At 40.9% G+C, this 25,519-nt stretch overlaps 1 protein-coding gene across 1 annotated transcript in view; it reads right to left on the reverse strand.

The window, feature by feature from the left end:
• Positions 1–25,064, reverse strand: part of DIS3L2 (DIS3 like 3'-5' exoribonuclease 2) — a 348,511-nt gene extending 323,447 nt beyond the window's left edge. Inside the window, exon 1 of the mRNA XM_049614679.1 lies at positions 24,768–25,064. The gene's annotated coding sequence lies outside the window, so the exon portion shown is untranslated. The remainder of the gene's footprint in view (positions 1–24,767) is intronic.
• Positions 25,065–25,519: the final 455 nt, after the last annotated feature.

The following is a 25,519-nucleotide window of genomic DNA, read 5'->3' on the forward strand; positions in this document are numbered from 1 at the left end:
TATCCTTCAGCAGAAAACAGTGAAACAAGGTGCCATACGTTCACACCATGTAATACCAGTGACAATAAACAGGAATGAACTATTGACACCTACAATAACCTGGATGAATCATAAGGAAGTTATGTTGAGTGAAGCAATCTCAAAAGTTATGTACTGTAGGCTTCCATTGACAGTATTCTTGAAATGGCAAATTAGAGACAGAAAAGAGTGTCATGGTTGACAAAGGTTAAGAAGGCAGAGAGGGAGGGGCACCTGGGTGGTTTGGTCAGTTAAGCGTCCAACTTTGGCTCAAACCATGATCTAACGGTTCATGAGTTCAAGCCCCGCATCAGGCTCTCTGCTGTCAGCACAGAGCCCACTTCAGATCCTCTGTTCCCCTCTCTCTCTCTTCCCCCACTGGTTCTCTCTCTCTCTCAAAACTGAAAGAAAGAAAGAGCAGAGAAGGAGGGAGATAGCTGTAGCTATGAAACGGAAGCACAAGAGATTCTTGTGAAGGACCTATTTTGTATCTTGACTGCACTGGTGGTCACACAAATTTACAGATGTGATAGAACTAAATACACACACGCATCAGTACAAATAAAACTGATGAAATCAAAATAAGATGGGTGGATTGTATTGACATCAATTTCCTAGCTGTGATATTATAGTTACATAAGAGGAAATAGGTGAAGTATACACAGGATCTCTCTGTATTATTTCTTACAACTGCATGTGAATCTATGAGTTTTAAAAATAAAGTTTAAAAAGGAAAAAAGTTAAAACAAAAAATAGCAACAGAAAATAACTTACAAACAATGATAAAGCACTAGAAGCATTCCTATTAACTTTACGAACAGGAAAAGGATGCCAGCTATTACAGTGTTATTTAGTATCGTTCTAAAGGCACTAGTCATTACTGTAAACAAAAAAGGCCATATAAATAGTTTAAGAAGAGAAAAATGATCAATTATAAATGAAATCCTTGCTACTTAGAAAATCCAATACAATCAACTGAAAAAAGTAGAATGAGTTCAGTAGTATACAATATCCAAATATAATATATAAAAATAGTCTTTTTATTATATCTTACTAATATTCAATTAGAAAACTTTGTATAATAACTTCATTCTGTTTTTTCATTCTTTATATAAGTTACATATAATTATTGTTTAAATATTTAAAAATTGACCCAGGAATATAATGACTGTGGTTTTTTAATTTTTTTTAATGTTTACTTTTGAGACAGACAGACAGAACATGAGTGGGGGAGGGGTAGAGAGAGAGGGAGACAGAATCTGAAGCAGGCTTCAAGGCTCCAAGCTGTCAGCACAGAGCCTGACGGGGGGCTCAAACCCATGAACCACAAGATCATGACCTAAGCTGAAGTCCAACACTCACCCAACTGAGCCACCCAGGTACCCCTGACTATGTGTTTCTAACAAGCTTCTCCAAACAACATATTCTCCAATTCTCCCCACTGAGCACCGTATTTGTTTCTGATTTGTTGTGTTTCAGTCTCTAGTCCATCCTTCATTTTATTTTATTTTTTTTTTAATTTTTTTTTTTAACATCTATTCATTTTTGAGACAGAGAGAGACAGAGCATGAACGGGGGAGGGCCAGAGAGAGAGGGAGACACAGAATCCCAAACAGGCTCCAGGCTCTGAGCAGTCAGCACAGAGCCCGACGCGGGGCTCAAACCCACGGACTGCGAGATCGTGACCTGGGCCGAAGTCGGACACCCAACCGACAGAGCCACCCAGGCGCCCCCCCATCCTTCATTTTAGAAGCCAAAAGCTAGAAAGTAGATTCAAAAATGTTTTCCAGTCCCCCAGGGCCTTACTTACATACTTTCCCCAAATCTAAGACAGTTATAAAGGATGAGGTTCTAAGGTTTCTTCCAGCTCAGAAGCTCCATTTTGCTAGATGCTAGAATCCCATTAATAAGCTCCAAGAGACTAAGTGCACGTTCTTCTGCAGTCCTCAGGACCATCTCTCGTCTTCATGAGGCTACTCTATCCCAGGAATTCCAAGTTCTCAGTCAGCGAAGCTCACTCTAAAGCAGACCCGCATTAATCCACCCATTTTTAGTCAAGGCCTCTCACATTACCCCCATTTCAAACTGGAGCTGCTTCTAAACCACTACCAGGGGGCGCCTGGGTGGCTCAGTTTACTGTCCGATTTTAACTCAGGTCGTGATCTCGAGGTTGGTGAGTTGGAGCCCCGCATCAGGCTCACGGCACAGCACCTGCTTCAGATCCTCTGTCCCCCTTTCTCCCTGCCCCTCCCCCACTCATGTTCTCTCACTCTCTCGCAAAAATAAACATTTAAGAAAATTAGGAAAAACCAACACACCATCAGCCCAATCCATTTCCTCCAGTGTATATCCTGCACTACATATCCTATGTAAAAGCCAAGACAGCTTTTCATTCTTTAAAAAATAGTACTTCTAAAAAAAATAGAAGTACTTCTGCTAAACTCCAGGTCTTCAATAGCCAAGAAAAACTTTAGTTAAGAAGCAAAAATAATAAGGGGGGGGGGGGGGAGCAAAGACTGCAAAATCAATTTCCCTAGTACTTAAAGAGCATGGAACCTACTGTATTAGAGAAGGAAAGAATGACATACACTTTTAAGAAGGGAAGAATTTCTTTTACCAATATTTTTTATGTTTAAAAAAATTTTCAACTTTCTTGCAACATTTTCATTCCAGGAACAGCACTGAATTAAATTCTCAGGTGCAGGCTCTGGCCTACAGATGAAGGATGACAACTCAGCATCTTACAAATGCCAACAGTGTAGCATCGAACCATCTCTTTAGTCATCTTCGCCTGTCATCATGTGACAAATGAAACCGATTTAGATATACCACATTCATAACAATTCTCTTTAGAAAGTAGGATTACTAGGGATTCTCACTTTAAAGCACACATTTTAATACCGTTTAATTTTTTGTTTCTTACAAAAGTATGAATTACTTTTGCAATCAAACAACAATACATATACATACATATGCACACATATATCTTAACTCTATTTAGCAATAGAACAGAGTCTATTCAGGCTATTGCTAAAAAAAGAACAATTACGCTTTATTATAAAATCAAGTTGGTTCAATGGTTTAAGAGGAGACACTAAGCAAAAATTTCAGCATGGTCTAAGAACATCCACTCGCCTTTCCAGAACCTATTCCTGCAGAATTACACACATTTTGTAATTACCAGCCCAGAACTGAAAATGAATGCCTCTTCATACAGTTAAAACGATAGCAGAGAATTTCTCATTTTAACAAATGTTGCCAGCATTGTTTTCATTTCTCTACATAAGATAAATTGATCACATAGGAAGTGTCACTTCGTAGCTTCCCTGCTTAGTTCAATAGGTAAAAATACCTCAAATTACTTATACGATTGCAATGCAGAACATCTCAGTAGTGTCACATCCAACACAACCAACACTTAACAGACTTTCCTTGTGACAGATGACACAGGGAAAAGCTACCAAGTTTGATTTAAATGAAGTAAAAAGGCCAATATGAAAAAAAATGGAGAAACCATGTTCCCCAAAGGTTTATTACTAATCCTTCAACCACGGTTTCCCAGGCACTAAGTGGGATGTTACGGTCAGTGCCACGCAAAGCACAGACCAGCAGCAGCACTTGGGAGCTCGGTAAAAATGCAAACTACCAGACCTCAGCACAGACCAACCGAATCAGAATCTCTAGGAGTGGGGTCCTGAAATTTGTATTTTAACAAGCTCTCCTGGCCCTTCTGGTGCTCACTAAAGACTAAGAAGCAATGCACTAAGCTTCTAGAACTGGACTGAACACACCCCTCTTTCTTAACTCGCATGCACTTCCAAATAGTCACAACCATACTGGCAACGACACTGGTGTGGATAAGGATACTAAATGTAACGTTAGAGAAATAACCTCAGGTAATCTCGGGATATCATCTGTGAAACAAGAGGGATTGTTTTAATGTCTAAACATCTAATTCACTGTGTAATTTCAGCCTAACAGGTAAAAGATCCAACTGGCTGAACAAGTGAATAGAACAGAACCTCATCATTCTATGAAATTCATATCTGAATTAGAAAGAAATCTTCTCCCAAAACAAAGCCTTCCCTGACCACCCAAACTAAAAACTAGTGCTTCTCAACTGGGGGCGTTTCTGCCCCTCCCCTCCAGGGACATTTGAGACTACCTAAAGACATTTCTGACTGTCACAACTGAGGAGGGTCCTAGGGCATCTAAAGGGTAGAGGCCAGGGGCGCCTGGGTGGCTCAGTCGGTTGAGCGTCTGGCTTCAGCTCAGGTCATGATCTCACAGTTTGTGGGTTTAAGCCCCGCATCAGGCTCTGTGCTGAGCACTTACAGCCTGAAGCCTGCTTCGAACTCTGTGTCTCCCGCTCTCTCTGCTCCTCCCCCGCTCATGCTCTGTCTCTCTCTCTCCTTCAAAAATAAATAAAAACAGTAAAAAAAAAATTTTTAAGGGTAGAGGCCCCAGGTACTGCTCAACACCTCACAATGTTCAGGACAGCCTTCTTTCCCAACAAAGAGTTACCCAGTCCAAACTGTCAATACTGCTGAGGCTGAGAAACCCTGATCTAAATAAGGTTCCCCAGTCTTCTTCTAGCCTAGCACATTTTTCTACTTCCTTCATTACACTTATCACTCCTGAAATGGCCTGTTCATCTCTGTGCACATGTGATTATCCCCAATGTCCACTCAAAGCTCCAGGAGGACAGGGGCTTTGTCATCACTGCAACCACAGTGCCTACAACAGGAGTGGCAAGTGGCAGAACTCAACAGACATTTGATGAATTAAGAATTAAAATATAAAAAGCAGGAAATTATCACCAGATGAAAGAATGGTATAGACTAGATTTCACCAAAGACATAAAACCTGTGAAAAACACTAGTGACTGGTGACTGACTATAACCAGGGCTCAGGAGGCTCACTGAGACATCCTCTCCAAAGATCTCAAACAAAAATTCCAAGAAAGGGATGTGAGTCTAAATATAGAAGAAAAAACCTAGAGCATAGTGTGTCTAACAAAGATGGATCAAAGTCTGAAGACATTAAAAGAAAAAAAAAAGTTTGCTTTTCAATGCAGGTTTCAAATGAGTTTGCCAATGCTTATCATTAAAAGATGCTTTGGCAGAGCACCTGAGTGGCTCAGTCAGTTAAGCCTCTGACTCTTGATTTCAGATCAGGTCATGATCTCACAGTTCACAAGATCAAGCCTCGAGTTGGGCTCCACCCTGACAGCACAAAGCCTGCTTGGGATCCTCTCTCCCTCTCTCTCCCTCTCTCGCTCTCTCTCTCTCTCTCTCTCTCTCTCACACACACACACACACACACACACGCGCGCACACTTACGCTCTCTCAAAATAAATAAATAAACTTAAAAAAAAAAGATGCTTGAGTGGTGCCTGAGTGGATCAATCAGTTAAGCATCCAGCTCATGTTTCTGGCTCAGGTCTTGATCTCAGGATTGTGAGATCGAGCCCCACTCCGTGCTAGGCATGGAGCTGGCTTAAGATTCTCTCTCTTTCTCTCTTGTCCCTCCTCTGCTCTTGTGCACATGGTCTCACTCTCTCAAAAATAATAAACAAAATAAAGAAGTGAAATCTCTTATCTTAAATAAATTAAAAAATTAAAACATGAGAGAGAAAAACATCAATTCTAAGAAGTAACCAAAATCACAAAATGCCTGTGGATAAAACTAATAAGACAGATTTAAGATCTAAAGTAAATTTTAAAAGCATTTTCAAAAACTCAAAAGACAGAGGCACCTGAGTGGCTCAGCTGTTAAGCATCCGACTTCAGCTCAGCATGGAACTCTGTGCTGACAGCTCGGAGCCTGGAGCCTGCTTTGGATTCTGTCTCGCTCTCTCTCTGCCCCTCCCCTGCTCGCCCTTGGCCCTCTCCCTCTCTCTCTCTCTCTCTCTCCCTCTCTCTCTCTCTCTCTCTCTCAAAAGTAAATAAACATTAAAATTTTTTTAAAAACACACGAAAGACCTAAACAAATAAACAAACCCTGCTCTTGACCAGAAAGACACAAGATTATAAAGACGTCAGCTGTAAATTAGTCAAAAAATTACAACGTAATCACAAATTCAAATCATGATTTTTTTTTTGACAGTCTCATCTTAACAATCAAATGGAAGAAAAAAGGCAAAGGATGTGAATAGCCATTATTCCAAAGAAGATATATTCATGACCAACAAGTTCATGAAAATATGCTCAACACCATTAGCCATCAAAAAAATGTAAATCAAACCACAGTGAGGTTCCCTTCATGCTCACTAGAAAGGCTGTAACAAAGCAAAACACAAACCAGAAAATAACAAATATTGGCAAGGATGTGGAGAAATTGGAACTTTCATAAATTACTGGTAGATACGTAAAATGGTTCAGCCACTGTGGAAAACAGTTTGGAAGGTCCTTGAAAAGTTAAACATAGAATGAGCATATGACCCAGCAACTCCAATTCTAGGTATATACCCCAAAGAGTTGAAAATAATTATCCAAACACTTATACACATAGGTTCATAGCAGCACTATTCACAATAGCCAAACGGTAGAAACAACCCAAAAGTCCATTAATGGATAAATAAATTGTGGCATATACATCAAATGGAATACTTTTTTGGCCATAAATAATGAGGTTTTTTTGAAAAATTAGCCCATGCTACCACATGGATGAATCTGAAAAACATTATGCTAAGTGAAAGCAGCCAGACACAAGACCATATACGATTCCATGTATATGAAATATCCAGAATAGGTAAATGCACAGGAACATACAGAGATTGATGGTTGCCAGAGGATAGGGAGAGGGAAGAACAGGCAGCAACGCTTAGCAGGTACAGGGCTTTCTTCTGGAATTAGATAGAGGTGGTGGTAGGACAACACTGTGGATGTACTAAATGCCACTGAATTGTTCCCTTTAAGGTGACTGATTTTATGATGCGAATTTCACAGCAGCAAAAAAACTTTTAAGTATCAAATATAAGAGGAAAATGCACAGAATGATGGGAAATGTTTGCAAGAAAGAGTAACGAGAAAAGATCTGTTCTGGGGCACCTGGGTGACTCAGTCGGTTAAGCATCCGGCTCTTGATTTCCGCACAGGTCATGATCTCATGGTTCATGAGATCAAGCCTGGCATCAAGCCTGCCCTAATAGAGCAGAGCCTGCTTGGGATTCTCTCTCTCCCTCTCTCTCTCTGCTCCTCCCCAACTCACAGGCTCTTTCAAAATAAATAAACATTTTAAAAAAAGAAAAGAAAGTCTTCTTAATTAAGACAAAAAACACAGAAACCAGAGGAAAAGACTCAAATTTTAAAAATTAAAAACTTCTGTATACCAAAAGAAACCACAATGACCAAACAGACTGAGAAAAAATATCTGCAATATATAAGAATTCAAAGATTAATATACAGAAAATGTCAAGACCTACAAGTCAATATGAAAGAAGTAAACCAATTAACACAAAGTTAGGGGCACCTGGGCAGCTCAGTCAGTTGGGCGTCCGACTTCGCCTCAGGTCATGATCTCGTGGTCTGTGAGTTCGAGCCCCGCGTCGGGCTCTGTGCTGACAGCTCAGAGCCTGGAGCCTGCTTCGGATTCTGTGTCTCCCCCTCTCTATGCCCCTCCCTGCTCATGCTCTGTCTCTCTCTCTCTCTCTCAAAAAATAAACGTTAAAAAAAAATTAAAAAATAAAAAGTTAAGTTAAAAAAAAAAAAAAAGAACAGGCCAAAGATAGGAGCAATCACAAAAAGAAATATTCAGATTTAATTGGTCTTTGGCCTAGGCATGGGCATTAAATCTCCCCAGGTGATTCTTATGTGCAGTCAGGATAAAAAACCCCAAAATGACACCTATCTGAAAAACGGGGAGTGTCCAGGCTGCGCAAGGTAAAGTATAAGGGGGAAAGACACCAAAAATGAGCCATCTTCAAGGACTTCTACCCAGTCACTGAGGTACGGCCCTGAGAAATGGGTTCTGGAGTGCCTGGAGATGGAATACCCCAAAGGAAACCGGGTTATTTTTATCCAGTCAGAAAGCATTATCTTTTTTTTTTTTTCTAAAAGGCAGAAACATAATCTTATTCTTTATGAGACTAGTGAGGAAAATTATTAAGAAATAAAATTATGGGGTGCCTGGGTGGCTCAGTCGGTAAGCATCTGACTTTGGCTCAGATCATGATCTCACAGTTCGTGAGTTCAAATCCCACATTGGGTGAGTTCAAGCCCTGCTTCAGGTGAACTTGTGCCCCCTTCGGGTGAGCTCGAGGCCTGCTTAGGGTGAATCCCACTTCTCTCTCTCTCTCCCTCAGCCCCTCCTAGGATTCTCTCTCCGCCCCTCGCTCACTTACACCCATTCTCTCGAAAGAAAGAAAGAAAGAAAGAAAGAAAGAAAGAAAGAAAGAAAGAAAGAAAGAAAATAAATTATGCTAAGTACAAGCAGCCCAGGATTAATTATTTGCAAAATGTGACCAAAGCAGACACCCATGTTCTAGGGAGAAGCAAATCACTAAAAAATATCTGCATTATGATTCCATTCTACAAACTTCAAAAACATGCAAAATTAAGTAACAGTTTAAGGATACAAATGATGTGACCCAAGTATAAAGAAAATATAAAACATAGGTTACTTCTGAAAAAGAAAAGGAGAGGTGGCATTACAAACAAGAATGTAGATCTTTAATGGCAACGGCAATTTTTTCCTACACTGGGTGGTTGGTTACATGGGTATTCACCGTCCTATTACTCTGTACACCTTACACATGTTTTGCATATGCTATTTTATAACTTCTCAGTATTTAATAAAAGACTACAATTTTTAAAAAAATGAACAATGTGGGAATAAACAGGCACAGCATACAGCCAGTGATCTTGTAGCAGCTTTGTATGGTGACAGGTGGTAGCTACACTTGGTGGTGAGCATAGCATAACATATAAAGAAATTGAACCACTATGTTGTACGCTTGAAACTAATGTCAAATGGTGTCAACTACACTCAAATTTAAAAAGTAAAACAAAGAAGACTAGATTCAATGTTTGCCACTGAAAATCTGCTGGGTTCTGTTGTCCTTCTAAGTAGACACCTGTTAGGAGTTAGCAAAATCCTTGATTTTCCTCTTCTTCTAAAGTTGCATTAACAAGGAGATTTATGGGGGTAGGGAGGGTTTACAGTAAAGAATGTACTACAGCAATGTATTACATGCAATGTATTACAGCATGTAATACAGCAATAATGCACTCTTTGATCAAACTCACTGAGAATCACTAGCAATCACTTCGGGAACTCCAGCACAGAGGGCGCTTGCCAGAACTCAAGAGTAAAAAGGTTTGCAAAGAAAATTAAAAGCAATGCAGGAAGAATGATGTAATTTGAACAGTAAGATTATTTTTCCATTAATTAGTTTTGAATTGATTGAAACTCAATGAAACCCTGGTTGAAACTTCAGCTCTCGATTGAGATACTGAACAAAGATGAGAGTGAGCCCAGTTGAGCACGTGCAGTGTCAGAGTCAACGCTGCACGTAGTGGGCAGTTGTGAGTTCAAGGGCAGTACCGCGTGTATTCTTCCCTCCCAGCCAGAAGTGAAAAAGTCCAAGAGAATCAGGCTTGGGCTCTGCCCACAACACTATCATCTGAGCATTCCTTGCATTAGAACAGTACAAGATTACACAATGACCCTTAAGTTGAAGCAGGATTCTGGCTGCCTGAGGAAGTGGGATATTCTTTACGTATGGTAAGATGACTGCTGAGACAATCAATAGATGAATTAGCATAAAGTATGCTGACTTGTTTGGAAGGAATTTTATGAACACAGGATTTGAGACTTCTTATACAATAAGCAATGCAATCACAAGTAGTAATAAAGTATAATTAATGGTACTATAATAAGATGTTATTAATCAATCAATACCTGTGAATTATGTGCAAGACTATACTATGTAATGAAAACAATTTTTAAAGACACCATCCCTTTGTCAGAAGCATGCAGCAGTTGAAGAGGCAGGGATATTAGAAAGTGGTGTAAAAAAAAAAAAAAAAGAAAAGAAAAGAAAAGAAAAGTGGTGTTAAAGCCAGACATCAAAAATACTCCACAAATTCAGGCCAACCTCCCTAGTCATCTGCTTTCCATATTCCTACCCAATTCAGCTAAGCGCATGCCCCAATCTCCCAACCCCACACACTGAAATACACTCTTCTCTCCTCCTCAAGTGCTTCACCCTCATTAGAACAACCTCCAAAATCTTACCTGTCCTGAAAGTTTCATCCCAAATGCTTCCTGCATCCTTAGAAGTCTTTCTGACCTACATACTCTCTTAAGATCTTGCATAATTCTTCTCTATTATGATTCCTTCCCTACTCTTTTTAGTTCTGTATCTTATCCCTCCTATTGAGGCAGGAGTAACAGAAAGAGCAGAAGTTGTGAAAAACCTAGATTTAAATCTGAACACTAACTATCTAACCCTGACCAAACCAAACTACTTTTCTTTTTTTTAACTTTTTTTTAGGTTTATTTATTTGAGAGAGAGAGAGAGAGAGAAAGTGTACACGCATGCAAATGGGGACAGGACAGAGAGAGAGAGGGAGAGAGAGGATCCCAAGTAGGCTCCAGGCAGCACGGAGCCAGGTGAAGCCAGATGAGCAGCTAGAACTCACGAACCATGAGACCATGACCTGAGCTGAAATTAAGAGTCAGACACTTAACAACTGAGCCGCCCAGGTGACCCCCAACCATCTAACTTTCTTAAGCCTGTTTCCAAACATACAAAATTAAAAAATTATTAAATGTCTTGCCTTACTTCTTTAATAAATAGGATATGTGAAAGAGAGAAAAAGAGAGACAGAAAGACAAAGATAATGTAGAAATGTATGGAAATAACAAAAAAGGACAGGAAAGTAACAAAAAAGGACAGGAAAGTAGTGTTACTAGAACTGTATTCTATATGTTCAAAAAGAAGAAAGACTGAATGGGTTAAGAGACACTGAAGATATAAAAAAGATCCAAATCAAACATCTAGAGTTAAAAACTATGATGCCTGAAACGAAAAATACACTGGATGGGATTAATAGCAGATTAGACACTGCTAAAGAAAAAATTAATAAACCTGAAGATATAGCAATAGGAACTATCTAAAATGAAAAACAAAAAAGAGTAAATTAAGAGAGCATCAGTGAGTTAGGGGACAACTTTAAGCAATCAAATATATGTGTAAGTGAAATCTGCAAAACGGGGAGAGAAGGTGGAGAAAGAAAAAATATCTGAAGAAATAATAGCCAAAAGTTTTCCAAATTTAATAAAACTATAAAACCATAAATCCAAGAAGTTCAATGACACAATCACACACACAAAAAAAAAGAAAGAAAACTATGGTAAGAGATGCATCATAGTTAAATTGCTTAAAAGCAGTTTAAAAATTTTTTTTTCAACGTTTTTTATTTATTTTTGGGACAGAGAGAGACAGAGCATGAACGGGGGAGGGGCAGAGAGAGAGGGAGACACAGAATCGGAAACATGCTGCAGGCTCCGAGCCATCAGCCCAGAGCCTGACGCGGGGCTCGAACTCACGGACCGCGAGATCGTGACCTGGCTGAAGTCGGACGCTTAACCGACTGCGCCACCCAGGCGCCCCTTAAAAGCAGTTTAAAGGAAAAATTGTAAAGGCAGCTGAGAAAAAGACACATTAAGTACAGAGAAACAGAGGGGTGCCGGGGTGGCTCAGTCAGTTAAGTTCGGCTCAGGTCATGATCTTGTGGGTTCAAGAGGGGAGTCCTGTGTCCAGCTCTGTGCTGACAGCTCAGAGCCTGGAGCCTGCTTCAGATTCTGTGTGTCTCTCTCTGTGCCCCTCCCCTGCTTGCGCTCTCTGTCTCTCAAAAATAAACATTAAAAATTTTTTTAAAGGGGTGCCTGGGTGGCTCAGTCGGTTAAGTGGCCAACTTCAGCTCAGGTCATGATCTCGCGGTCTGTGAGTTCGAGCCCCGCGTCAGGCTCTGTGCTGACAGCTCAGAGCCTGAAGCCTGTTTCAGACTGTGTCTCCCTCTCTCTGACCTTCCCCTGTTCATGCTCTGTCTCTCTCTCCCTGTCTCAAAAATAAATAAAACATTAAAAAAATTTTTTTTTAATAAAAAAAAATTTTTTTAAATAAAGTACAGAGAAACAGAGATAAGGATATCAGATCTCTTGTCAGAAACAAGCAAGGTAGAAGATACTGAGTCAAATTCCTTACAACACCAATAGGAAAAAGCTGTCGATCTAGAATTCTTTATGTAGCAATTATATCTTTGAGAACCAAAGGCAAAACACAAACTTCTTCAAACGTGTGAAAGCTAAAAGAATCATCACCACCAAGTCTGCATTACCAGAAACATCATAGGACATCCTTAAGGCAGAAAGAAAAGAATAGATGCAAACTATTTCAGAAAATTAAAGGAAAAAGAATGCTTCCCAATTCATCCCAAGGTGCCAGCATTACTCTGATACCAAAACAAATTCAAAGATATTACAGGAAAAAACATCTAAACCAGTATCTTTCATAACCATAGATGCAAAATTTTTTTAACAAAATTTCAGGAAATCAATTCCAACAATATAAAAAAAAAACAATAATACATCAGGACTAAGCAGAGTTTATTTCAAGAATGCAATGTTAGTTCTGATATTTGAAAATCAGTATCATTCACCGTATTAAACTAAAAATGAAAAACCATATGATCATCTCAGTAGACTCAGAAAAAGCATTTGCCAAGATCCAACCTCATTTCGGAAAAAGAAAAAACAAAAAAACAAAAAAAACCTCTCAGCAAAACTTCTAGGAATGGAAGGAAACTTCCTCACTGACAAAGAGCATGTATAAAAAGTCTACAGCGGGGCACCTGGGTGGCTCAGTTGGTTGAGCGTCTGACTTTGGCTCAGGTCATGATCTCATGGCTCCACATCGGCCTCACTGCTGTCCGCACAGAACCCGTTTTGGATCTTCTGTTCCCCTCTCTCTCTCTGCCCCTTCCCCACTTGCACTCTATCAAAAATAAACATTTAAAAAAAATTTTAATAAATAAATAAACATTAAAAAAAAAGTCTACAGCTATTATCATACTTAATGGTGTAAGACTAAGCACTTTCTTCCTAAGATCAGAACAAGACAAATATGTCTGCTCTCACCACTTCTATTTAACACTGTACTGGGAATTACAGCCAATTCAGTAAGAAAAATAAAATCAACAAAAGATTAGAAAAGAAGAAGTAAAATTGTATTCACAGATGACATAATCTTTATGTAAAAAATCCAATGGAATCTACAAAAAAAGCCTGAGGAATAAGTGGGCATAGCCTAGTTGACAGAGAAGATCAATGTACAAAAATCAAGCATATTTGTATAAGGAGCAACAGTCAAAAATACAAATTCGAAAAACCATCATTTCAACAGCATCCAAAAATATGAAATATGCTATGTCGTACACCTGAAACTAATGTAACATTTTGTCAAGTATACTTCAATTTAAGAAAACAATTAGAAAATATATATGAGGGGCGCCTGGGTGGCTCAGTCAGTTGAGCGTCCAACTTCAGCTCCGTGAGTCTGAGCCCCACATCAGGCTCTGTGCTGACATCTCAGAGCCTGGAGCCTGCTTCAGACTCTGTGTCTCTGTCTCTCTCTACCCCTCTCCTGTTTACATTCTCTCTTTCTCTCTCTCAAAAATAAATAAATGTTTAAAAAACAGTTGTTTTAAGAAAATACATATGAAATATGTAGGGATAACATGACAAAAGATGTACATGATTTGCCCAGTGAAAACTACAATTTTCTCAGAGAAATTAAATAAAACCTAAATAAATGGAGACTACAGCATGTCCATGGGTTGGAAGACACAACATCATTAAGAGGTAGTTCTCCTCAAACAAATCTATAAATACAATACAATCTCAAATTCTCAGGCAGAGTCTGGAAAAGTTGACAAAGCTGATTCTAAAATTAATATAGAAATGAAAAAAACCTTTAAGAGCCAAAATCTGGAAAAAGAGCAGCAACGCTTACTCCAAGTCCTATTATAAAACTATAGTAATCTAAACAATGTAGTATTGGCATCAAGACAAATAGATCAATGGAACAGAAAAGGGAGTCCAGAAATAGAACAACACGTATATAAGTAGATTTCCAACCTATGCAGAAGGCAATTTAGTGAATAGTCTTTTCAACAAATGATTCTAGAACTGGATTCTATATTCAAAAAAATGAACATTAATGGCTAAAACAAACAACTCAGGAAACGACAGATGTTGGCAAGGATGTGGAAAAAGGGGAACACTTCTGTACTGCTGGTGAGAATGCAAACTGGTGCAGCCACTCTGGAAAACAGTACGGAGGTTCCTCAAAAAATTAAAAATAGAACTACTCCATGACCCAGCAATTGCAATACTAGGTATTTATCCAAAGGATATAAAAATGCTGATTCAAAGGGGGCACATTGACCCCAATGATTATAGCAGCACTATCAACAATAGCCAAAGTATGGAAAGCGACCAAATGTCCATCTACAGATGAATGGACAAAGATGTGGTGTGTGTGTGTGCGCGCGTGTGTGTATAAAATGGAACATTACTTGGGGATCAAAAAGAATGAAATCTTGCCATTTGCAACAATGTGGATGGAACTAGAGTGTATTATGCTAACTGAAGAAAGTCAGAGAAAGATAAATATCATATAATTTCACTTATATATAGAATTTAAGAAACACAACAGATGAACATAGGGGAAGGGAAGGAAAAAGAAGATAAAAATAGGAGGCAAACCGTAAGAGACTCTTCTTTTTAAATTTATTTTTAATGTTTGTTTATTTTTGAGAGACAGAGCATGAGCAGGGAAGGGGCAGAGAGAGCAGGAGACACAGAATCCAAAACTAGCTCCAGGCTCCAAGCTGTCAGCACAAGAGCCCGATGTGGGGCTAAACTCACAAACCACAAGATCATGACCTGAGCCGAAGTCGGATGCTTAACCAACTGAGCCACCCAGGCACCCCCATAAGAGATTCTTAAATACAGAGAGCAAACTGAGAATTGCTGGAGAGAAGGCGGATGGGGGGATGGGCCAAATGGGCGACGGGCATTAAAGAGGGTACTTGTTGGGATGAGCACTGGGTATTATACAGAAGTGATGAATCACTGAGTTCTACCCCTGCAACCAATACTACACTGTACTTTAACTGACTTGAATTTAAATTTCAAAAAAAAGATTATAAAAAAAAGAACTTTAATCCATACTTTGTACTATACATAAATATAACTCAAGGGACACCTGGGTGGCTCAGTTGGTTAAGCGTCTGACTTCAGCTCAGGTCATGGTCTCATGGTTCATGAGTTCGAGCCCCCATCAGGCTCTGCTCTGATGGCTCAGGGCCTGGAGCCTGCTTAGGATTCTCTGTCTTCCTCTCTCTCTGCCCCTCCCCCACTTGCACATGCAATACATACAATCTCTCTCTCTCTCTCTCTCAAAAATAAATAAAACACAAAAATTTTTTAAAAACTCAAAGTGGATCATAGTCTAAATCTATAACCTAACAAAAACTCCTAGAACATAGGAGAATATTTCAGTGATGTTAAATAGGAAAAGATTTCTTAGGTAAAGTAACAAAAACAGCAACAAAAGAAAAAAATTGTAATTTGGACTTCATCAAAATTAAGAACTTTTGCTCTTCAAAAGACACCATTAAGGGAATAAAAAGAGATAAGGAAAAATATTTGCAAATTTGAAAAAGTACTTATATCCAGAATATATTTAAAAAAACTTCTAAAATTCAGTAATAAAAAAACACAGAACCCAATTAAAAATGGACAAAAGATTTAAACAGACACTTCACCAGGGGTGCCTAGGTGACTCAAATCAGTTAAGCATCAGACGTCAGCTCAGATCATGATCTCACGGTTCATGGGTTCAAGCCCCATGTCAGGCTCTCCACCCTCAGCACAGAACTTACCTCAGATCCTCTGTCTCGCTCTTTCTCTGCCCCTCCCTTGCTCACTCATACACATGCCCACTCTCTCAAAAATAAACATCAAAAACAAAACAAAACGTGGGGCTCCTGGGTGATTCAGTGGGTTAAGCATCTGACTCTTGATCTTGGCTAGGGATATGATCTCGTGGTTTGTGAGTTCAAGCCCCGCACGCATCAGGCTCTGTGCTGAGAGAGTGGAGCCTGCTTGGGATTCTCTCTCTCCGTCTTTCTCTGCTCTCCCCCCCCACCCAAAATAAATAAACTTTAAAAGAATAAAAAATAAAAAAAATAAAAACAGACACTTCACCAAAGAAGCTATGTGAATAGCAAATAAGTTCATGAAAAGATATTCAGCATCACCAGTCATTCGAGAAATATAAATCCAGACCACAATGAAATACCACTACACATCTATTAGAATGTCTGAAGTTGAAAAGACTGGCATACCAAGTGTTAACAAGAATGTGGAGGGAGTGAACTTTTTTTTTTAAGTTTATTTGTTTTATTTTTTAAGTTTGTTTATTTTGAGAGAGTGCGCAAAAGTAGGGGAGTGCCAGACGGGTGGGGGGAAGAGGGAGACAGTGAGAGAGACAGAGAGACAGAGAATCTTAAGCAGGATCCATGGCCAGCACCAAGCCCAATGCAGGGCTCAACCCCACAGACAGTGAGATCATGACCTGAGCCAAAATCAAGAGCCAGATGCTTAACCGACTGAACCACCAGGCGCCCCAAGGGAGTGGACCTCTTATACACTGCTGGTAGGAATACAAAATAGTACTTGGAAGTTTTGACAGTTTCTTTCAAAGTTAAGCATACAAAAAGAACAACAAAAGTATATGTTCACACAAAGACTTGTACACAAATGTTCATAGCAGCCTTCTTTGTTACCAGTTAAAAACTGGAAAGAACCAATATGTCCATCAATAAATGAATGTATTAGTAATCTGTGATACATCCATACAAAGGAATATTACTAGGCATGAAAGAGGAATCAATTATTGATATACTAAGAAATGGGAGTGAATCTCAAAATAATTATGCTGAGTGAAAAAAGCATAACTACATGCCGTGTGGTTCCATTTATATACAACTCTAGGAAATCCTAGGAAATGAAAATTAATATATAATGACAGAAATATCAGTGGTTATCTGGGATGGGGACCAAGAAGGAAAACTCTGGGCGTGATGGATTTATTCACTACCTTGTTTGTGATGATGAGTACATACATATGTCAAAACTTAACAAACTGGGAGCACCTGGCTGGCTCAGTCAGTGAAGTGTGCAACTCTTGACCTCAGAGTTGTGAGTTCGAGCCCCACACTGGGTACAGAGATTACTTAAAAAGCTTTAAAAAAAATTTTTTTAACTCAAACTGTATACTTTAAATATGTACAGCTTGTAATATGACAACTATTACTCAGTAAATCAGTTTTTTAAAAATATAGTCTTAACTAGTAATCAGTAATCCTTTAAATAAAAATTGGGCCCTAATTCATTCATGTAAAATTATTCCCTGTTAGTAATGTGCATTTTAGTCATAAAATTCATGGCTCATCCTTATTTCCGAGCTACTAAGAAAGACTGATTTAAACTAGCAAAATTCAGTAAATCATAAAGAAAACAAATGTCTTATTGGAGCAAAAGAGCTCTGAACAACTCAAATATTTTTTCATTTAAAAAAACTTAAAGGGGGAGCCTGGGTGGCTCAGCTGGTTAAGCATCTGACTCTTGGTTTCAGCTCAGGTCATGATCTCAGTGGGTCTCTTTCAGCTCAGGTCATGATCTCTTGTGGGTTCGAGTCCCACATTGGGCTCTGTGCTGGCAGTGTGGAGCTTGCTTGGGATTCTCTCCCTCTCTCTCTCTCTCTCTCTCTCTCTGCCCCTCCCCTGCTCTCTCTCTCTGTCTCTCTCAAATTAAATAAAAACTTAAAAAAAATAAATGATAATAAAATAAACCTAAAAGAACTAAAAAGAATAATAAGCCATGCAAACTGCTGCTTTTATTTTAAGTAGGATTAAACAAAAATAACAATGTGCTATTATCTCTTCCTTGGTATCGTAACTGCTGCTGTGGTTTCATATTCAATCCTTTAAAATGGATTAAAGCTGACCATGGCAAAGAAAAAGAAGCAACTATTTCCCACGTGGAGAAATGCTCTCTAAATGAGGAGAAGTTAAAGAGAAATGTCTGGGGCTTCTCTCTGGACCCCTCAGCACGGAGGCAATCACTACCAACCTGTCTTCCCCATCCAAGTCTAATGGGAGAAACAATCCAATTTCATTAAAGGAAATCTGCCCAGGAACCTCAAGAGCGGAGTTCCTCCATTAGCATCGCATGACATTCTGCCTCCTCGAGGTTTGGTCATCCTCCAAGCTCTCCAGTCTACCAGATAACAACACTTTCCTTCATTTAAAAGGTTTTTAAGACTTCCTACTGTATCAGCCTACTTCATTACTCGCCCTCTTCTTTATAGTCCCGCACTATTTATGTTGATATTCTCATGCCCACCGTTGATGCTGATATCGGAACACGGTTTACAGAAGTAGCATGATGCAGTGTCACGGAAGGAATGTGGGCTTTGGAATGAGACACGGGTCCATACTTTGGTCCTAACACATACTGCCTTACGACTTAAGTATACTCCCTGAGCCTCAATTTTCTTATCAGTCCAAGAATCAAATCATCTTTCTCATTGGACAAAACTTGGTATCAATGACATGACGCATATGAATTATTTGACACACAGGAGGAGAGGTGGCTCCATAAATGATAAGCCCCTTCCTCTTCTTTACTTTCTAATTGGAAGGCATTTTTCTGAGGCAGGTACCTCTATCAGTCCTTATCAGTCCCAGGTGATTTCATGAGTGACATTTTCCCTGTACTCTGTGCCACATTACAGTCCTTCCCTGCCAGTATGAACACTGTCTCTTGTCTGCCAACGCTGGTGCATCCCAGAGGCAGCTGTATTAGGATGTAAGAAAAGAATCAAAAGTAGTTGGATGGTACACTCATGTTCAGAGCAGGATTATTCACAACAGCTAAACCGTGGAAGCAACCCAAGTGTTCACCAACAGATGGATGGATAGGCAAAATGTGGTATAGGAGGAAACTCTGAGGCACCTGGGTGGCTCAGCCGCTTAAGCGTCCCACTTTGGCTCAGGTCACAATCCCACAGTTCATGGGTTCAAGCCCCATGTCGGGCTCTGTGCTGACAGCTCAGGGCCCGGAGCCTGCTTTGGATTGTCTCCCTCTCTCTCTGCCCCTCCCCCGCTTATACTCTATCTTTCTCTCTCTCAAAAACAAATATTTAAAAAATATTTTAAATTGAATTAAATTTAAAAAATTAAAAGGAGGAAATTCTGATATATGCTACAATATGGATGAACCTTAAGAATATTATGCTAGGGGTGCCTGGGTGGCTTGGTCAGTTAAGTGTCTGACTTTGGCTCAGGTCATGATCTTGTGGTTTGATTTCGACATCCGCATCGGGTTCTGTGTTAACAGCTCGAAGCCTGAAGCCTGCTTCAGATTCTGTGTCTCCCTCTCTCTGCCCCTACCCCACTCATGCTCTGTCTCTCTCTCAAAAATAAATAAACATTTAAACAAACAAACAAATATTATGCTAAATGAAATAAGCCAGTCACAAAAAAATACTGTATGATTCCACTTCTGAGGTACTCAGAGTGCCCAAAATCATAGAGACAGAGGTAGAATAGTAGTTGCCAGAGGCTGGGGAGAGGAAAGAATAAGTTGGTGTTTAATGAGCATAGAGTTTCAGTTTTATGAGACAAAAAATAGTTATGGAGATGGATGGTGGTGATGTTTCCACATCATGAATGTATTTAATACCACTGAACAGAACACTTAAAAATGGTTAAGATGGTAAATTTTACCACCATAGGAAAAAAAAAAATAGAAAACTAAGTCTCTTTGGACTAATAGTTGACTAAACCCAACCACTTCCAGTCTCAACATGAGAGTTAATCTCATAATTGCAACTCTGGGACATCAAGTTCTTGCTATGGTTCCAAAAAATGCTATCTGAAAAGTTCTCGTCAAATCCTTCTATCTCCCTTGATGTGACACAAAGGAGCAGCTCTGTGGGGAATAAGCTTAGGAATAATTCCCTGAGCCTGCACTGATGGGTCAACAAGGCAAAAAGAATTACAAAGCCATAGGATGCTCACACCCAAGCGTGGGTAAATGAGATTGGGTAAATAAGTATAGACAGGGCAGAGGCCCCAAGATTGGGGGGGGGGAGGGGCAAAGGTATATGAGATTAGGTATTCAGGGCGAAAAGGCCCCCCAATTTAGTACTATAGCAGAAAGCTGCTTTCACAGGAAGGAAGAACCAAATTAGGTAAACAGGTAAATAGGGTGATAGACCACTGAGGGGTGAAGCTACCCAGAGCAGAGCTGATTAGCAAAAGAAAGGTGGCTTTTGACCCTGAGGTTGCATTCTCTGTCTGTCTTATCCCCTAGGCTGGCTAAGATAAACAGACACAGCACCTCAGGTCTACCCTTAACATCCATCTGCCCGGCACCAGGATTTTGGTTTATATAGACCCAAACCCCTAACACCATATATCTTCAAAACCCCCTTTCCCTCATGCCCATGAGTTAATGTTCACAGATTCATTATCTCTTTGTGCACCCCCATCACATTTGTAAGCCTTCTGATCTTAACAAATATGGAGCAAGGACCCTTATTTGGGGCTCTTGTCTTCTCCCAGACATTAGCCATCTCTCACATTTTAATCCTGGGTCCACTCTCTTGCTGGACCAGAGAGAACTTTAGACCCAGAGTCTATGACATAGCTCCACCACTACCTTCCATCTAATAAAGACAACAAGAATCTGGCTGTCTCCCTGATGTCACCAGTAATGGCATGGACAGTTGGACCTCAGAGGGATCTACAGAACCATTCCAGGCCCACAGTCTGATTTGTGCATGTGCTCAGTAATATTTGAATGAAAATGAACTTTACTTTCCACAGCAACTCCCCATTTAAAGCAAAAAAAAAAAAAAAAAAAAACACCAATTTTCAAAAGGTTCAATGGTCATTCTAAAAGCTGGCTTCTAGGGGCAAACTTCGGCTAGGGTCGTGATCTTGCAGTTTGTGAGTTTGAGCCCCGCATCAGCACTGTGCTGACAGCTCAGAGCCTGGAGTCTGCTTCAGATTCTGTGTCTCCCCCTCTCTCTGCCCCTCCCATGCTCATGCTCTATATCTGTCTTTCAATAATAAATATTAAAAAATTTAAAAATAAATAAAAAATAAAAACAAACTGGATTCTATAAGGCTACTTATACAACACTACAGGAATACAAAGTCCGGGATAAAATGGGAAAACTGCAAAGAAAAGTTTACAAATCTTCCCCGTCTAAGAAAATGCTTTGTTATGTTTTTTTGTACTTAAAATATGGAACCATCTCAAAATTGTTTCCAGTCCAATACCCAAAATCAACTGACCTGATTCTGAGGTGAGGCATTCTGAGATAAGCACTACAAAATGTGATACAAATATGATTCTTTCAAAAAGCATTTAGAGCAATAAAACTCAAATCTACTAGGAGCTGGGGGGGGGGGGGCAGGTGCTGGAGGAAGAAACAGGAAGATGTTCATTGGGTACAGTTTTAGTTTTCCAAGATAAAAAAAAAGTCCCAGTGATCTGTTACACAACAGTGTAAATACAGTTAACATCACTGAACTGTATACTTAAAAATGGTTAAGAGGGGGGGCGCCTGGGTGGCGCAGTCGGTTAAGCGTCCGACTTCAGCCAGGTCACGATCTCACGGTCCGTGAGTTCGAGCCCCGCGTCGGGCTCTGGGCTGATGGCTCGGAGCCTGGAGCCTGTTTCCGATTCTGTGTCTCCCTCTCTCTCTGTCCCTCCCCCGTTCATGCTCTGTCTCTCTCTGTCCCAAAAATAAAATAAACGTTGAAAAAAAAAAATTTAAAAAAAAAAAAATAAAAAAAAAAAATGGTTAAGAGGGTAAGTTTTATATTATGTGTTTTTATTGCAATAACTAAAAAGAAACAGGTCTCAGAAGTTAGTGCCCTAGCAGTCATACTGATGCAAAAATATTTCAAATCAACTAACTTCTAGTGTCCAATACTAATCCCTAAAATTCCTTTTCTCTCAATTAAGAAAAAAAAAGTGGACACATCTCGCTGGTAGGACATGGAAGCTTCTCCAACTACAGTAACACTGAGGAAGCACGTTGGGGAAATGAGGAAGAAGACGATACAAATACTAAGCAAAGGTAGAAATACAAAGCAGGCTATATAAACACAATGTAGCAGTGTCATCCCCACCTGCAATCCAGCAGAAGTCTCTAAGTAAAACGGTATAGAGACTTCTCTTTACTTGAAAGATAAGAAAACTCCTCAACCTGCTTACAAGGCCCTGTGGCCCACCTCTCCAGCCCCCTCCCACCAGATTCTTCCAACACTCTTCCTGTTCTCTACATAGAGCTGTACCCTAAATCTCCAGTCCTCCCCATGAATGCCTGTGCTGTCCTCTCCTGCCCTTTGCCTGTGCTGTTGGGTCTGACTGGAACACTCTTCCTTTCCTGTGCATCCTTCAGATCTTAGTTCAAATGTCGTTCCCGTGACTTCCCTAAATCAAAAAAAGAAAACAAAAAAATCTGCAGTTTCACATTCGTGTGATTATTTGGTAGCATCTGCTGAAGACAGGAGCCACGGATGTGTTCACTCTCCCCCATTTCCAACAAAAGCACAATACACCAAATAGGCACTCAAATACTTTGGAAAAAATGAATAAATGGCCACTAAAACTATAAGAAAGCAATAAAACACTGTAAGAGGTCTCCTTAATGAATCTTTGAAGGACATCCAAAGCAACTGAGCCTAAAATCCCTATTCAACTCCTACGGGGGAAAAAAAAAAAGTCAATTCAGATGCCTGTATCAATTTCTCCGGTCCTTCTATGTCTCTACGCAAATGCTGAGCATCAAAGGCTGATGGGTAAAACATACAAACACACACACACACATACACTGCAGATAAAGCAAAACTACTCCTTGTTGAGTAACCTGTTTTTGGTATTTCTTGATACAATGCCTCCTACATAGGAAGCACTCTGGAAATAGCTGTCAAATATTAAAAGCAACATTTCACAAAACTCTTAAGTATATAGGAACTAGTAACTAACTTTACTGAAAACTGTGGTGTCTCATATAAAAGTAAGACCATCACAAAAGCAAAGGAATGAATCTCTTCAGTGGCAAAGCCTCCTGATATTAACCCTATTCATTTAGATCTCAAACAGAAAAAAAACGCCAGACTGATTTTTACTAAGAGTGAAATAGAATCAAGTGACCATAGAGCTTTAAATAAGGACTACAAAATGTCACGTGCACACTTAACATACGAAACTGTTTAGGATTCCCTGTCCCCTCCAATACAAACACAAATTGTACCTATACTTTAGAGATATAATCCATAAACATGTTACAGAAAACTCCAGCCCATACTGCTCTCTCCTCTGATTCTGTATTTAAACAAATGCTATTTTGTAGTTTTTCCAATAACGTAATGTGTACGGTCTCTTATTTTGTATCCTTTCACGTACCTAGAACACTGTGGGTGCTCGTTAAACACTTACTATACCGTGCTGATTAATGGATTTTGGTATCGAAATTCCTGTACTTTTATTCCCAAATGTCATTCCCGAACATTGTTCGCATGCCTGCTTTAACTCTTTCATCATTAATGTTTATTTATTTTTGAGAAAGAGAGAGGGGGGAGGGGCAGAGAGAGAGGGAGACACAGAATGTGAAGCAGGCTCCAGACTCTGAGCTGTCAGCACAGAGCCCGATGACGGCCTGGAAGCCAACCATCGTGAGATTGTGACCTGAGCTAAAGTCACTCAACTGACTGAGCCACCTAGGCGCCCCTAACTCTGTTATCATTAAATATAAAATTGTTATCTAACAATGTTCAAACAAGGTTTAGAGTTTTCTTAGTACCACACCTACAAACTCAATAAAGGGAGGTTTTCAGTATCACTGGGTCTTTTCAAATGCAAATCAGAGATATTAACAACACCTGCCCCTACTTTTTTCAACGTAGCAAAATTCACTTGAAATTTTTCCCAAAGGTAATCAGTCCCAGGGAGAGTTCCTTCCGTAGAAAATTGGAAGACACAAAATCTAAGCTACATAATACTAACCGCACATCACTAAAAACAGGAAACCTAATCCCCGGGAAACGATCAGTTGAAAATATTCAATTACAAGAGTCTCCACGATCAACAAAGCAGATAAAAGACATCGCTTTGGAAAGCGCAAAGCAGCAGGCAAACATCAAGCATTCTAATTAAGCGGCTGCCCTTCCCGGCTCCTCAAGGGTTCCATCCCTGCCAGTCCCAAACACCTGTATCTGGACCCATAAGAACGCGTCCACAGGTGACCCGAGCCTCGGGAAGCGTCCTCTCTACAGCAACAGGCTCTGCTTAATTCTGGTTTCTTATCCGCGCCCCTAACGGGACTACGAGAGAGGGCCGGCGGGACCCGGCGCGAGGAGCCGGGCCTGACAGGCCCTGTCGGCCGGGAGCGGGGGAGAGGGGGGCGTGTGGTGGGCAGGGGCGACGCCGGAGCCGGGGAGCGACGCCCGAGGCGGAGGGCGCTCGCCCAGGACCGGCGCCGCAGGTACCCCGCTAAGCGCTGCGGAGACGTGGCAGGTCAGACCCGGGGCCGGTCCAGGGAAAGGGTCGAGGTGGGGCGCGCGGAGCGGGGGCGGGGAGGCCTCACCGTCGCTCCCGGGAGGCTGGCGCCGCCGCGGTCCCGCAGTTGCTAAGGAGAATGCTCTTCCGGGTCAGGGGCGCCGCTGTATAGAAAGCAACGGTGGCCGGACGGGGCCAAGAACGCCGCGCGCCTCGAGAGCGCGGCGGAGACGGTGGTCGGCCGTCGTTCCTCTGCGGTGGTGGTGGCAGGAGTTGGCGAAGGGCCAGCGCGACTTCTGTGGCCTCGCCTCGCGGGGGCGATGAACTGTAGCCGGTGGCTCTAGCTGGGCGACCCCGGCCGCCGCGGCCCCCTGCTCGAGAGCCAGTCAGCTGCGGGAGCCCTCCCGCCCCTGCGCGGGAGCCCTCCCAGCCCGGGTTCGCGCCCTGCTTCTAGGCCCCCCGGATGTAGCCACGCCCGTCCTTTCCTGGCACAGGGCTTTACTCTTTCTTTCGTTTACTAGATACTTGGTTGTTGGACACCTGCTCAAGGCTCGGGGCAGGACTGACACTGGAGATGCAGAGATGGGCAATCCAGGCGGGGTCCCTGCCGCCAGAATGCGCAGACTGGTGGGAGCGCGGGCAGACAGATACTGCTTACCTGGGTGGGCTAAGTATGGGAAGCTGTGGGAGCCTACCCGGACACGGGTAGGGAAAAGGTTACTTCAAGCAAGTAAAAGGGTAAGGAGGAGTGTTTCAGGTACGAGAGTAGGCTCGTTTGAGACACCGACCGAAAGGTCAGTGTGGCCTGCCCAGGGAAGTGCGTAGAGAGGAAAGAATGGA

Source organism: Panthera uncia (genome assembly GCF_023721935.1).
Source record: "Panthera uncia isolate 11264 chromosome C1 unlocalized genomic scaffold, Puncia_PCG_1.0 HiC_scaffold_3, whole genome shotgun sequence".
In the NCBI taxonomy this organism is placed as follows: domain Eukaryota; kingdom Metazoa; phylum Chordata; class Mammalia; order Carnivora; family Felidae; genus Panthera; species Panthera uncia.